General features: G+C 41.6%; 1 long non-coding RNA gene across 3 annotated transcripts in view; it reads right to left on the reverse strand.

Moving 5' to 3' along the window:
• Positions 1-3768: 3768 nt before the first annotated feature.
• Positions 3769-14588, reverse strand: part of LOC149864444 (uncharacterized) — a 91515-nt gene continuing 80695 nt past the window's right edge. For all 3 annotated transcript variants that reach the window (XR_016442522.1, XR_016442520.1, XR_016442521.1), the window contains one exon: positions 3769-4204. This is a non-coding gene — a long non-coding RNA (uncharacterized LOC149864444). The remainder of the gene's footprint in view (positions 4205-14588) is intronic.

Raw genomic sequence — 14588 nt, forward strand, 5'->3', positions numbered from 1 at the left:
CAACTTTCAAAGTTAACAATGTTTGGGCCAAAGTGGATCCGAATATTCATTGAGCTAGAAGGAGTTTTGCACTACTACATATAACGACAAGACACTAGGTGGTATGTTTGCCCTCCAGTTTAAATGACCCTCTGATCTTTCTATTTTCCATCCAATACAGAATAGATAGAAGCCCTACCCAATGGCGATATACAGTATTTACCTGAATGGAAGATGACCCCAATTTAAGAAGTCCCTACAATAATTAGGTTCTATACATGGAAAACTAGAAATGTGTTATAATTTTCCATGCATAGAATCTAATTATTGGAAAGTCATCTTAAATTAATTCCCCCACTGCTGCACCAGGGCAAGTATAGAGGGGACAAGTATAGAGGTAGATGGCAGGGGAAATGTCATGGGGGTAGGAAGTGAGGGAATCAGGTAGTCTGAACCCCAACCCCTCCCCTACTCTCCCAAACTTGCCCTTGATACCTGTCTCCTCCACCCCTTGTGTTACCTGTCAGTCCTGTGATCTTCAGGAACCCCGGCACAGTATGCAGCCTGTCTTGACTCACAAAAAACTCTACCCCTCCCCGCCTCTGCCTGAACAAGAACTGATTAGAGGAAGGACCTACAAAAGACAGGGAAGATGTAGTGGGAGATGCACCTAAACCTCTGCAGACAAAGTTAATAGGAGTGAAGCAACTCCCCTGGTCTCATTTGCATCAGAGATTGAAATGGCTGACAACTCATTTAAATGGGAGATAGGACAGGCATGCACCTTCATTAGCATTCAAGATGGAAAACAGAGATTTGAAGGCAAGGACTGCACTGAATTCTGGGATCAGAAAAGCAGGGTGCATGATGGGGAACCCTTGCTCCAAATGCTAATCAACCCACATCTACACACACACAGAGCTCAGCATTTATCAGACCAAGTCTAGTAAGTATTCCTTTATTGGTAGCCAAAACACTGAATCTGCCAGTCTGTGTTGTGAGCTCCTTCAGGCTAATGCTGCCCATAGCCAGGAGTGATCAGTTCCTATTATTAACCATATTAGCCATTGTTTACCCTTAAACAAACCTAGTGCTTCCCCTTGAGCCATTCTTAGTTCTCTACAAAACCAAAGCTCAAGTTTCTGTACTGGTGCTTGGATCCAAAAAGCTGCATCAGTTCCGCTCCTTTTCTGCCTGTAATCTCTCCATTGATTGTGCTGAGGACTCTGCCTGTCTGCAAACTCCAATAAATGCCTGGGAACCTCAACTGGTTCAAGCTTCTCTGTGGTGAGATCCCAAATCTTTCTCTATCTCTCTCTCTCTTTCTGACTCCAGGAATCTGATTTTTATTCTCTTATTCCAGGCACAGATTTCTAAACCTGACTTTTGCTTTCTCACTCCAGAAACAGCTTTCTAAACTGGACTTCTGCTGATCACTCTCCCTCTGTCTCCCTAACTCCAGGAACCTGACTTTTACTCCCTTACTCCAAGCACAGCTTTTTAAACCTGACTTGTGCTAATCAAACTCGAGCTAGACTTCCCCAAAAACCTAATTGAAATGTAATATTGTAACTGTTTATTTGTCTCTCTTTTATGGCTATTATTACTGGTATCATCATAAGTCCACATACCTGGCAATAAATAACTTTTGTGGTCAAGCTGGTTGCTATACTCTCTCTCTGAACCTCACTTACTCTTTCTTCCCCTTGACCTCCCCATTTGCTCTGCAGCAACGCTTCTTTTACCTAAGCCAAAGATCCCTGTAATGCCCAATACTACAGTAGGGTCTGCTCATCAAGGGTGTTACTACTAGGAGCATTGTGACAAGAGATTATGATGTGCTGAGTTTTGAGGCACATGACAGTATCAGCTGAAAGTGCTGATCAGATCCAGCCTGCTCAGACATACCCTGTTAGTGTATGTGCATGTGTGTCTAACTGCATTTCTTATTATCCTGCTGAAATAAGGGATGAACAGAGTTCAAGGTACATGAGGGTGTCAGCCTATCAATGCTGAATTGTCCAGCCTGACTTAGATGTGCTCTGTTAACCCATGTGTTTGTGTCTGACTGCAGTTTATTGTTGCCCTGATGAATTGAGTTCAAGGGTGTTACCCTATCAATGCTAAATAACCCGACCTGTCTCAGGCATGTCCTGTTAATCTATGTGTGTATGTGCATATATGTCTTTGACTGATTCAGTGGTTGGAGGAACCCAGCCCCATTGAAACAGAGCCCTGCAAGATAGCTCCATTGGGGTTGAGGACTTGCAGAGGGGAGAGATACAGCTCCATATAAAAACACAACACAAGCAACCCATTGATAGACTCACAGAGGCCCGAGAAACATACCCCTAATAAATGAGCACACCCCAAAGTGATGGGCAAATCTGGTAACACTTGCTGCCCCATGGCTATGTGCCCTGGTGTCTGCCCCCCTTGTGGTGCCTACTCCCGTTCCCATCCCTATACTCCTTGGTGCCTGTTCCCTCCACCCCCTGTAGTGCCTCCATCCCTGGAACTTGCCTTTCTCACTTGTCCCTCCTCCTGCCTGCCCCCACAGCCTTTGCCTTGCCCCCACAACTCCCCCACCTAACTTTCCACCCTTTTCTCTACCTTTCTCCCGTCCCACTTACCACTTGGTTTTCCCCCACTCCACTGCTTACTATCTGGATCTAACTCTGGCCCTGTCTTCAGCCCCACTCCAGCCTGATGCAGACACATATAGTTGCTCCAGCCCCAGCACAGCCACACAGCAGTGCACAGGAAGCTCTAGGGCTGCCACCATTGCTGCATGGCTGGACCAGGTGAGTACCAAAGCAGCACGTGCTTTATTTTCCTGGTTGAGTGGGGTCAGACTGGGGACCACAACTAGTGGATAAGTGGCAGCAGTAATGTCAGGGAGAAGGGAGGGGCAGAGACAGGGGTAAGGTAAGGTGGGGGAGGGGGCAGAGGCTTCAGGGGTGAGGCAGTGGGAGCATGGACAGAAGCTCCAGTTGTCGCTTGTACTCCAATGTCAGGTCAGTGCTGGAGTCAGAGCTGTAGCAGCTGCTCACCTCTCCACTTGTACTTAAATAAAAAATAAAGGGCATTTCCCCTGTTTTAAATGGAGAGCCAGAAACTTATCTTGGTTTCAAGGAAATATGGTACTAACTTCCACTTTTGGGTTACTGCTGCCCACAAAATCAGTAAAGCTCTTAACGTAGCACTCCTGTCCTAGCCCTAGAAGAAGAATGGAATGTCCATACCTTGGGGCCACAGAAAATTGCTGTTGGTGAAACAAAGTGCAATTCCAAATGTTGATAAAGTCAAAAGCTATTATTTTTTGCTCTTTCTTCAAATCTTGTGTTAAACAGTTTTGTTTTTTTTAAAAAACCTTTGGGCATAAGTGACAATGTCACTTGCTATTAGAGCAGAATGCTTTGACATAGTTGACATGAAATTTACTTAATGGTAGATCAGCCTGGAAAGTGTACAAAGGCTGATATGTCTGAGGAAGAAAGTGTAAGCACATGTAACTATCAAGGAATATTATCCTATTCCCGGGATACTTTTTACTGAATTCTAATGTCAGAATGTCAATGAGGGAGCTTTGAAACACTGGAATTACACAAAGATGTAACTAAGTGTGTTTCTAAGAGCAGATTGTTCTAATGGATTATCCCCATTGCTGTTCCACTCTCTTTTTTCTTTAGAAGTATTAGTTCCCACTAGCTTGTAATTGGTATGGAATTCAGATAGATGAAGTCAATTTTCTGTACATAGCTTTATTAGAATAGTCATTAAAACTCATTATTTTTAACACACCAAGGTATTTATTTATTTAAGCTCTGTTTACAGAGTAGCTCAATTTGGCTGATGTCAGTTGGCAGTTCAATGAAACTCTGTGTTTCAGGTAAGGCTGTACATGTTACATTGACCAAGATAGTAAATATTCACATGCAGAGAGGATTATAAAATGAGGTTATAAATATAACCCATGTGTAGCAAGACATGAAATATTGTTAGATGAACACCATTTTTTTGCATATTCTAAAATTTAAATGAAGAAGTATTAGAGATTGAAGGTTTTTATACACATAGAAAATCTTTGTGTGTGTATGGAAGTTACAGTAAAAGAGCATTCAGATGCATTCTTCTTACTCTTCCTGAGTTTTTCAGGCTTCTTTGCTTCATAAATAGTTTTTCTTCTATGAGTAGCTGGGAAAATCATGGGAAAGTCAGATATCTGGAAAAAAAACATCAGCCTAAATCAGAAGAAAAAAGGCAGCACATATGAAAGTCCTATTGACTATATATTTTTTTTAAATGGAACAATTAAAATATTTATCACAATAATTTGGATACATTTCATTCTGTAACATCAATATATTTAATTCAGATGCTAAAACATTATAATATAAAAATTGGGAGTAACACGCTGTATTCTAATGAATATACTATTGGGATTGCTATATTCATATGCAATAATCTGAAGAAAACTGATTGAAATGATAATATCAAAGAGTGTCTATACACGTACATTAAGGCTGCTCCAACACACTCTAATTACAGTGTCTCAGAGCAGAACTGATTCATCGAGTCTGTTGGAGCATGGTAATTACCACACTCCCGGAGACTCCAGCATCATGGGTATCAGTATCCCTACACTTAAAATGACAACAGGGGTGTTTTAACTAAAGCTTGTTCAATGATTTTTAGGTAAAGCACCCCCGCCGCCATTTTTCAGCACAGGGATGTTAATACACATGATTCTCCAAGTGCTTTAATTAGAGTGGCTCTCGGTGTAGTGTTTTGTAATGTTCTTAACTTATGAAAGTGAGATGCTTTTATATATTTATTGGAACAAAATTAAGATGTCAAAATTGTTCATGTTGACATATTTTCCTCATTGAAAAGTTTATGTTCCAGTGAAATAGTTCAGTGTGATGAAATTAGTGCTTTTGATAGAAAACTGTCAGTATTCATTAAAATGGTCTAAAGGCTTCCATTTCCAGAGGATTTCAAACTCATAGGTTTGTGAAGTTCAGTCCCCCTTTCCTATGTGTAATCCTTTCAGTTGATTTTACATGGTCTAAATGGGTTTCTGTTATAACTCTTTGTACTAAAGTTATGAAAAAATTAAAAGCATAGTTATGCTGGAAAAATTGTGAGGTAGGGTGTGGGATAAGGGTTTCTGTTGGCTTAGTTGTAACTGGGAAAGCTGGCATAACTATGTCATCAGTTGAATTATATGCCTTCATCAACTTCATTGTAGGAATCTCTAATACACCTGTATAGGTATAGCAAGCAAAAGCATCATCTTGCAGACAAACACTCAGAAAATAAATATGGTCAATGGGCTACAAAAGAAATGTCAGGTGGTTATGGAGATAAAGAAATGTCAATATGTAGCATGATCCTCTGTGTTCAGACAGAAGTTACATTTTTTGCATGATGAGGCCCTAAAAGTGCTCTAAAGTCATGCCATGATACACACACACAGCTACTGAGAATTTTAAAAATGGCTCGTCATGCAAAAAATGCACCCTTCTCAAATGAGATATTAGATAAAGGCACTCTACCTTAGAGTGCTTTAGGGAACTTAGGAAGTATCAGTGTGGGGAGGGGGAAGTAAGCAGCACCAAGCTACTGGCTGTGCTTTGACTGAGCTGGAGGGTGGGGGTGGAAAAGACTCTCCCTTCCTCATGCTCCCCACTCCCAGTTTCCCTCAGCTGGGATACTGGGGGGAGGTGGGCTGGGCCCATAAAGCAAGGGGGTTCCATTCCACCTCCCCTTTCCAGCTCAGGCCAGGTAAAGCAGAGATGGAGAAAGGATCAGCATGAACTGCCAGCTTGTCAAGCCTGAGCTGGAGGGGGGCTGGAATGGAGCACCCTCAGCTTGTGGGCCCAGCCTAGCTCCCCCCAGTACCCCAGCTGAGGGGACTGGGGATGTCATGAGGTATTGGAGGAGGGAGTTCTGTTCCACCCACCCCCTCCAGCTCAGGCCAGGCAAAACTTTTCACTTTCCCCTCCCCTGCTGATAGCCCTGGAGCTGTGAAGTGGGGAGGGGGCATGGCAGAAGAAAGGGGTGGTTCAGCAGGCTCCTCAAAGTGAAGGAGTGTCCCTGCCTGCTGCCCAGGAGGGCTGGTGCAGGCAGAATTGATTCCTCCTACCCCCAACCCAACAGATGAACCCCTGTTGAGTCAGGGGGGTTTCTAACTCATGCCACATTATGTAAAGTGCCATGAGTTAGAGTAGGAGGGGGGCTGCCCTCCCTCTTACAGCTCAAATTAAAATCCATACAAAGCACAGTAATTACTTGATGCTGCTTAAAGCGAAGGGATACCCAGAATAGGTTAATCACAATAGGCAGGCTCATCTTATCACTTAATTTAATAAATTGGACTTGTCAATTTGGTTTCAGCTTCCTGGTACTTAACTGAACTTCTCAACTCTGTGTGGTGTTGACTCACTTTTAACTGAAAAATGACCTGATTGATATTTCCATAAAAAGGGTATCAAGGCTTTCTTCAAGGCTTCCATCATGGCTTTTTTTTTAAAATAAAGCCAGAGTTGATCTTATTTCTGTGAATGATCTGTTCCATAACTTAGGTTCTCTAAATGGAAGATAAGCAGGGAAAAATTAGTGTTAGCACTCAAACTGGTATTAAAAAGGTAGCTCACCTAGGGGGAAATGAATTTTGTCCTTTAATTGTCTTGTACTAAATTATATTGAGGTGCTGAAGTTGTAGCCACTTGCAGGAATTTTTTACAGTCAAGATTATGAAAACTTCATTGCCATTGTCAGATCATTTTTCAGCTTGTGGTTGCATGAACAATTTAGATTCTAATTTAGAACAGTTTTCAGGTGGTAGAAAACTAGAACTCTACCAACATCTGTCAGTTTTGGTTTGGTCTTTCTTTCAAATGAAGTCACTATTCATGTTGCATTGAATTGGGTTTGTTCTGAAATTTAGGAACATAGGAATGAAAAGGAGCAACATGATCCATAAGGTCCAGTCCGCTGAATTCACAAGCAGTTGTTAACACAAGGGATTCCTGGTACACCATTGTAAATCCTTCTGTTCAACTGCAAGGTATAATACCCCAAATAAAAAGAGCACTCTATACCATGCCATAGGTTAAAACATAGTAAATGAGGTCATTGCCAATGCCCTGCTACTCTAATGACATGAAAGTAGTTGATCAGCATATGTTCAAAGTATACTCAGAAAAGGACCTTGCTCCACGTAAAAGAGGAAGGCAAAAAACTCACAGGTTCTGTCTAATCCAGCCTATGGGGAAAAATTCATTCCTGACCCCAAATCACTATGATCCTAAAAAGAGCAAAAATCTTCTACCTCTGGGTTTTCCAGCTATGGATGTTAGTGTTGGTTCACCCCAGTCTAAAGTCCCAATGCCACAGAGGAAAGATGGGGTAAAAAATCCAGAAGCCAGTAGCACTCCTAAGGAGAAAAAATATTTTCTTGTTTCAAATGGTTGTGAGTAAAAGCTCTGAGAATGGGATCACCAGACATCTTCCATAACACAAGTGCAGCTTGTGTAGCACTCCAACCTGGGTACTGAAAAAAAGTTACTTATCCCTATTTTATTCTTCCTAAATGCTTTGTGTATCACTCAGTATCTGCATTCCACTCATTTGGCTCCTAAAACCATGGGATGTTGCTGCAAGAAGAATGATTGCTAAGAAAAGACGATCCACCTGACAAAGAGAGGGAAGAGCATCTTTGCAAACAAGCTCACTTACCTAGTGAGGAGAGCTTTCAATTAGGTTTGCTGGGAGATCAAGACTAAAGCCCTGCAGTAAGTGGGAAAGCAGGAGACTTTGGGGAAGAGTAAACAAGAGGAAGCAAAAGGGGAGGCCTCCTCACTTTTCCTGAGAAAGTAGAACAATTAGCTAATTACACCAGGTGTCTACACAAACACACAGAGTCAAGGAAACAAGCAGGAAGAACTGGAAGTCCTCGCACAGTCATGGAATTAAGATGTGATTAGAATAACAGAGACTTGGTGGGATAGTTCTCAGGACTGCAGCACTGTCATGGATTTATACAAACTGTTCAGGAAGGACAGAGAGGGGTCCAACTGTACAATGTGTAAAAGAGCTGTATGATTACTCAGAGCTCCAATATAAAACTGGAGATAGGCCTGTTGAAAGTCTCTGGGTTAGAGTCAGAGTGGGAAGCAACAAGGATGATGTTGTGGTGGGTGTCTGCTAGGGATCACCAGACCAGGAAGATGAGGCTTTCTTCAGGCAACTAGTAGATGTTTTCCGGTCACAGGTCCTGGTCCTTCTGGGGGACTTAAATCACCCTGACATATGCTGGGGGGGTTGGGGAGGAGGCTATACAGTTCACAGGAAATCCAAAGAAACACAAAGATCCACCCCCTCCCCAGTATGCCAACTTCTTTATAAAATATTCCAAAGAAGATTTTAGATCACCACACCATTAAACCTGCAGTATACATACTATACATGAATGACTTTTTCTTCATCAGAACTGAACTCCTGGGCTTGCTTATTGATTTCTACCACAGCTTCAACAACTACTATATTTTGATGAAATTCTCTCTGGAATGCTCTAAAACCAGCATCAGTTTTCTAGGTACTATGTTCGACATCCACAATTGTACTGTAGAAACACCTATATACAAAAAACCTACAACCCACCTCATCTACCTCCACATAACTAGAATTGTTCTAAACACACCAAGAAAGCAGTAAACTACAGGCAGGCTCTCAGATACCGCTGTTATTCCTCTGAAGTACTCATGACTTCACTTACCAAAAAAAGTCCTTTACCAACTAGGACATTCCAGAATAAAATTAAGCAACTTCTTTAAACAAAATGCCTCATGCTCCATATAGTAGTGTACAATACAGAAAAAAAATCCTCATGGACTGCACAATCCTTGTGGTCACATACCCCTCCCCCCACCCATACCCACACATTGAAACCTACAAGAAAGATGATGACATAAGTAAACTATATTTTTAGAGGACCATACCTTCCTTTTGATCAGCAAGTGCAAAGTGGAACATAAATCTGCCTAAGCAACAAAAACTAAAGCTGCCAGGAGATCTTCACTACCATTACAATTAACACAACATATAGGAAAACATTAAAATCCATGTATCGTATACATGTCTATCACATAATGTGATACTTTTCATCCAGCATACCAAATGCCTGTGGATGAAACTAAACAACTACTACATTTCAGAATGAATTCTCACAGAAAAATGATAAAGGGCCAAATCATCCAATCACCAACATTTTTCACAGAATTACTACTCCATCTCTGACTTCATGGTCCTTGCACTCAAGGGAAATCATACAATACCTTCAGACGATGGGCCTGAGAACAAATATTCATACCTTTACTCGAAACGAAAATCAATGGACTAAATACAGACCATGATTTTATGACTCATTACATTTAATCTGCTCCCTCTGCTACCCCTCTACATTCCACAAATATAACAGACCTCTTCTCTGTGGAATGGTTGGATTTTTTTACATAAATAGGTTTATCTATGCCATTATCTATTTCTAAATGAATCATACATTTTACATATCCCCTGGACCATCACAGGTATAACATTCTGATTACATGGTTCACTGTATGAATAAAAGTTACCTTGAGTTTGTATTAATTAAATAGTTGTATGCTTATTTAGACATAGGCTGAGGAATGGGGTGGCCCAACTGGGCCATGGCCCCACCAACTTTTAGCATGTTAATTTAGCTAGCTATGCAGTTAAAAAAAAATAGCTATACAGTTTTAATTGGAATGACAATTGCGCATTTATGGGTTATATAAATGAACATGCTAAAAGTTGGTCAGTCTAAAACCTGCTGAAAGAGTCTTTTTACAATTTGGTATTGAGCTTCCATATCCCTCCTCCAATTCTCTACACTGAAGAGACTGATAGCACTTTAATTCTCCATCAATGACAAATGTTTTCTCTCAATTCATAGTAAGGTCTTACACCTTATATAATTGGTGGTTAAAAAACATTTATTTTGTTTGCTTCCTTATTACTATTTCTCATGTTTCTATTTCTCTACACTAAATTAAACCAAAACATTTTTACCACAGTAAGTTGTCTGCTCTTATCAAAACCTCTAACGTGCTAATTGAAAATTAGAAGTTGAAATCCAATTTCTAAATGATTCTAATCTTAGAACTCAGTCTGACATCACTTATTGTCATATAATTGTGGCTGACTGATTATAAGAAACTTAGTAAACTTAGTAAATAGCTTTAAGGTACTATTCAGAAGCCTAAACCAAAATGCCTCACATTCTTGAAATAAATGAGCTTACAATTGTGTTGGCTATACTGATAGTGAAAGACAGTCTGCATTGACATTTTAAAAGTTCAGTTTGGCTAAAATTTTATTGGATGTATAATCAATCTGTGTGTCTCTACATGTGTGCTTTATTGTGCATTACACTAATCTAATGCACAATGAAATGTCACTGTCTACATGTGTGCAGCAATTACCATGCAGTAGATTAACTTAAAGTGCTGCTTGCTAATACTGATAGATACAGGTACTAGAAAAAGGCACGTTAAACTAATATCCTAACACACACATGTAGATGCTGACCTGGGACCAAATTGCTGCTGGTCAACCCAGACAGCAGGGAGCCATGATGTCTGCTTGGTTTAGCCCAGAGCTCCATGGGGAAGAGAGGGGTTACGAGGGTGGAGCTGCCTTCCCCTGGACTATGCTGCTCCTGTAAGGCTCAATTTGCTCCCAAATCAGGTGCACATGTAGACATGTCCCAGGGCACAGTTTAATGCACCTGAAGGTACGGCACAGTAAATTCAGGTGCATTAACTGCATATGTAGACACAACCTCTGTTTATCAAATGATGGAGTGGTGTCACACAACTAGCAGGACTCCAAGGTATTTGGTACAGTAGAAATAATACCAGCCAAAGAAAAGTCACCAGTTGAATATCACAATTCTTAGTTATATTAAAGTGGACACCATGGAAAAGCATATGATGACTAGTTGTTATTTTCAAGATTAAGAGTGAAGTAGGCTTACTGACCTTTTAACTGAATCCAAATTAAAATAATGCTGGAAGTGATAAGAAACCATATTCTTGACAGGTTTGAATCTTACATAAATCTGAACATATAAACTTGTAGAATGAGTATGTATAGTGGTTACCTTTGGAAAGTCAGTATTTGCCAAAAACTATCTGATATGTTATCTGATATATTTTAAATATATACTTCTGAAAATGTAGGACAATATTGCAGTTAAGAACAGACACACTATTTTATAAGATTGTTTCAGTTGTGGTTCAGTTTTAAAATGGTTGGAGCGACCTGAGATTCATTTTGGGGTGAGGGGTATTGTTTGTTTCTTTATTTTTCTTTTCTTTTGTTTTGTTTTTTTCTTCCATGAAATGAATAATGTAAAATCTAGAGGACAAAACAAAATTTGTCTTGGGTCTGAATTTGAATGTGTTTTTTGGCACCAGGAATATAAGGCAATTAAATAAAAATTTCAATTCACAAAAATTGCAGTAGAAGAGGGTGGTTCGTCTTTTACCCATCAGAGAAGTCAGTTGGGATACAGGAGACCCAGGTTCCAATGTCACCTCTACCTAAGAGTATTTGAACTCACATCAACCACCTTACTGGAAAGAACCATAGCTATGAGGGAATAGGCAGGCCACAAGTGGCCTACTTTTAGTCTCTCCTGATGATGCATGCACTGCTTTCATAGTTAGTGAGTTAGCAAGAGAGCATGGTTAGGGCATTCCCCTGGGAGGTGGCAAACCTGGGTTCAAATGCATTTTGTGCCTGATTGAGAGCAGGCTTTTGAACAAGATCTCCTTCCCCTCAGTAAAGTGCCCAAAACACTAAGCTTTATGCTGAACAAACATTAAAGGATCAGATTTGTGCACTGTGCAGGAAGGGATTCAGAAAAGGAAACCTCTAAAAAAAGGCCCTATTGGTTTTCGTTAGAATGATCATTGCTTTAATTTTGTTATCTTGAGCCTCAGCCTACATCACCCTATGGATGTATCTTCAAAGGTAGAAGAGGTACTACAAGACAGAAGATCCAAAGGAAAATTATAAATAAAATTCAGTGAAAAGGCATTGAAATGTAAAGAAAATGAAGATCTGTCCAGGCTGAGCTTAAAGATTATGGAATATAGACATTAAAACATTCAAAATCCTCAAGTGTCAGAAGGGTGAGCTATAGCAATTGCTGACTGTTAAAAGCACTAACGAGTTCATGATTAGTGCTGGCATTATGCAAATGAAAAACACTTAAGACAGTCTTTGTTGTATCTGGTTTAAGGAGCCGTTTTAGGCAGTACTTTGATATCAGTCACATGTCTCCTTCAAGTGTGAGTTCCATACTTGAAAAATCATGAGCTCAGATGGCAAAGGCATTGTCATCAGAGTAAACAATTTTTTGTAAGCCAGTCACAGGCAAGTCATTAATATACAGGTTGAAAAGGAGAGGCAACAGTACTGATCCCTGAGGAGGCCATTGTTTTTATGTCTCCAAGAGCTATTTCAGTTGGCCAAGTGAACGCTAAAGCATCAATCATATTTTAATAGTTCAACTAGACAAGTGGCTAAATCTGGCAGAATTCCTGACATTTTCACCAGACGACCAGTATCATATGCTACTGTTAAACTGAGGAAGACAACACTAGTCTTCAGGTTTTTTTCTGAAAGCTATTCTCAGTGAAGGTGGTTATGGTTTGAACTTCATAAATTCATAGATTCATAGATGTAGGGTCAGATGGGACCTAAGTACATCATCAAGTCTGACCCCCTCTCCCCTGGGCAGAAGAGAATCCTGGGCTCATATGACCCCAGCTACATAATTCTCAAGCCTCCTCTTAAAGACCCCCAAGGTAGGAGCCTGCACCACTTCCCTTGGAAGTTGGTTCCAGATCTTAGCTGCCCTGACGGCAAAATAGTGTCTTCTAATGTCCAGCCTGAACCTACTCTCAAACAATTTATGGCCGTTATTCCTTGTCACTCCAGGAGGTGCACAGGTGAACAGGGTCTCTCCCATTCCCCGCTGATCCCCCCTGTTAAGTTTGTAGATGGCCACCAGGTCCCCTCTCAGCCTTCTCTTGTGAAGGCTGAACAGGTTCCAGTCCCGAAGCCTCTCCTCATGGGGTCTGCCCTGCTGTTCCTGGATCATGTGAGTGGCCCTCCTCTGGACACTCTCAATGCTGGCCACATTACTCCTAAAGTGTGGCGCCCAGAACTGGATGCAGTACTCCAACTGTGGCCTGACCAGTGTTGCATAGAGGGGGAGAATCACCTCCTTGGCCCTGCTTGTGATGCATCTGTGGATGTATGTCAAGGTGCAGTTGGCCTTACTGAATACATCCTCACATTGGTGGCCCATGTTCACTTTGGAATTGATAATAACTCCAAGATCTCTTTCTGCCACTGTGCTTTTGAGAAGGGAGTTCCCCAACCTATAGGTATGCTGCTGGTTCTTACTGCCCAAGTGCAGTACCCTGTCAGTATTGAATCCCATCCTATTCTCATTCGCCCACCCCTGTAACCTGTCAAGGTCCAGGTGTATCCTGTCCCTTCCTTCTAGCGTACCCACCTCACTCCAGATCTTGGTGTCATCAGTGAATTTGAACAGGGTGCTTTTCACCCCCTTGTCCAAGTCGCTAATAAAGAGATTAAACAGTGCAGCCCCAAGGACCAAGCCCTGGGGGAGCCCACTGCCCACATCCCTCCAGGTCAAATATGACCCATTCACCAACACTCTCTGAGTGCGATCCCTCAGCCAATTTACAACCCATCTGACTGTGTAGGCATCAATGCCACAGTTGCCTAGCTTTTTAATGATAATGGGGTAGGAGACAATGTCATAGGCCTTCCTGAAGTCCAGAAAAACTACATCCACCATGACACCTGCATCCAATGATTTTGGGACCTGATCGTAGAAGGCAATCAGGTTAGTCTGACAGGACCTGCCCCTAACTTGATCAAAAGTGCTCCAACCATGGTGGAATCCCACTTGATCTGGGCTTAGAGAATAATCAGTTTCATAGATTTCATAGACATTAAGGCTGGAAGGGACCTCAGAAGATCATTGAGTCCAGCCCCCTTGCCAAAGGGCAGGAAGTCAGCTGGGGTCATAGGATCCCAGCAAGATAAGCACCTAATTTACTTTTGAAGGTGTTCAATATAGGTGCTTGAACCACCTCCAATGGCAGGCTGTTCCAGACTTTGGGGGCTTGGACAGTTAAGAAATTCTTCCTTAGGTCTAGCCTGAAGCGGTCTTGCAGGAGTTTATAACTGTTCAACAACATCATGCACAGTCACATGAGTGGCAAACTGGCTACAGGGGTGCACCCAGAGGGTGGTGGTGGATGGGTTGATGTCGACCTGGGAGGGTGTGGGCAGCAGAGTCCCCCAGGGCTTGGTCCTTGGGCTGGTACTGTTCAACATCTTCATTAATGACCTGGACGAGGGTGTGGAGTGCACCCTGTTCAAGTTAGCTGATGACACCAAGCTGTGCGGTAAAGTGAATACACTGGCAGGCAGGGACCGCATCCAGGCAGACCTGGATAGGTTGGAGAAGT

This window comes from Crocodylus siamensis, chromosome 5 (genome assembly GCF_052110815.1).
Source record: "Crocodylus siamensis isolate JL-2025a chromosome 5, ASM5211081v1, whole genome shotgun sequence".
NCBI lineage: Eukaryota > Metazoa > Chordata > Crocodylia > Crocodylidae > Crocodylus > Crocodylus siamensis.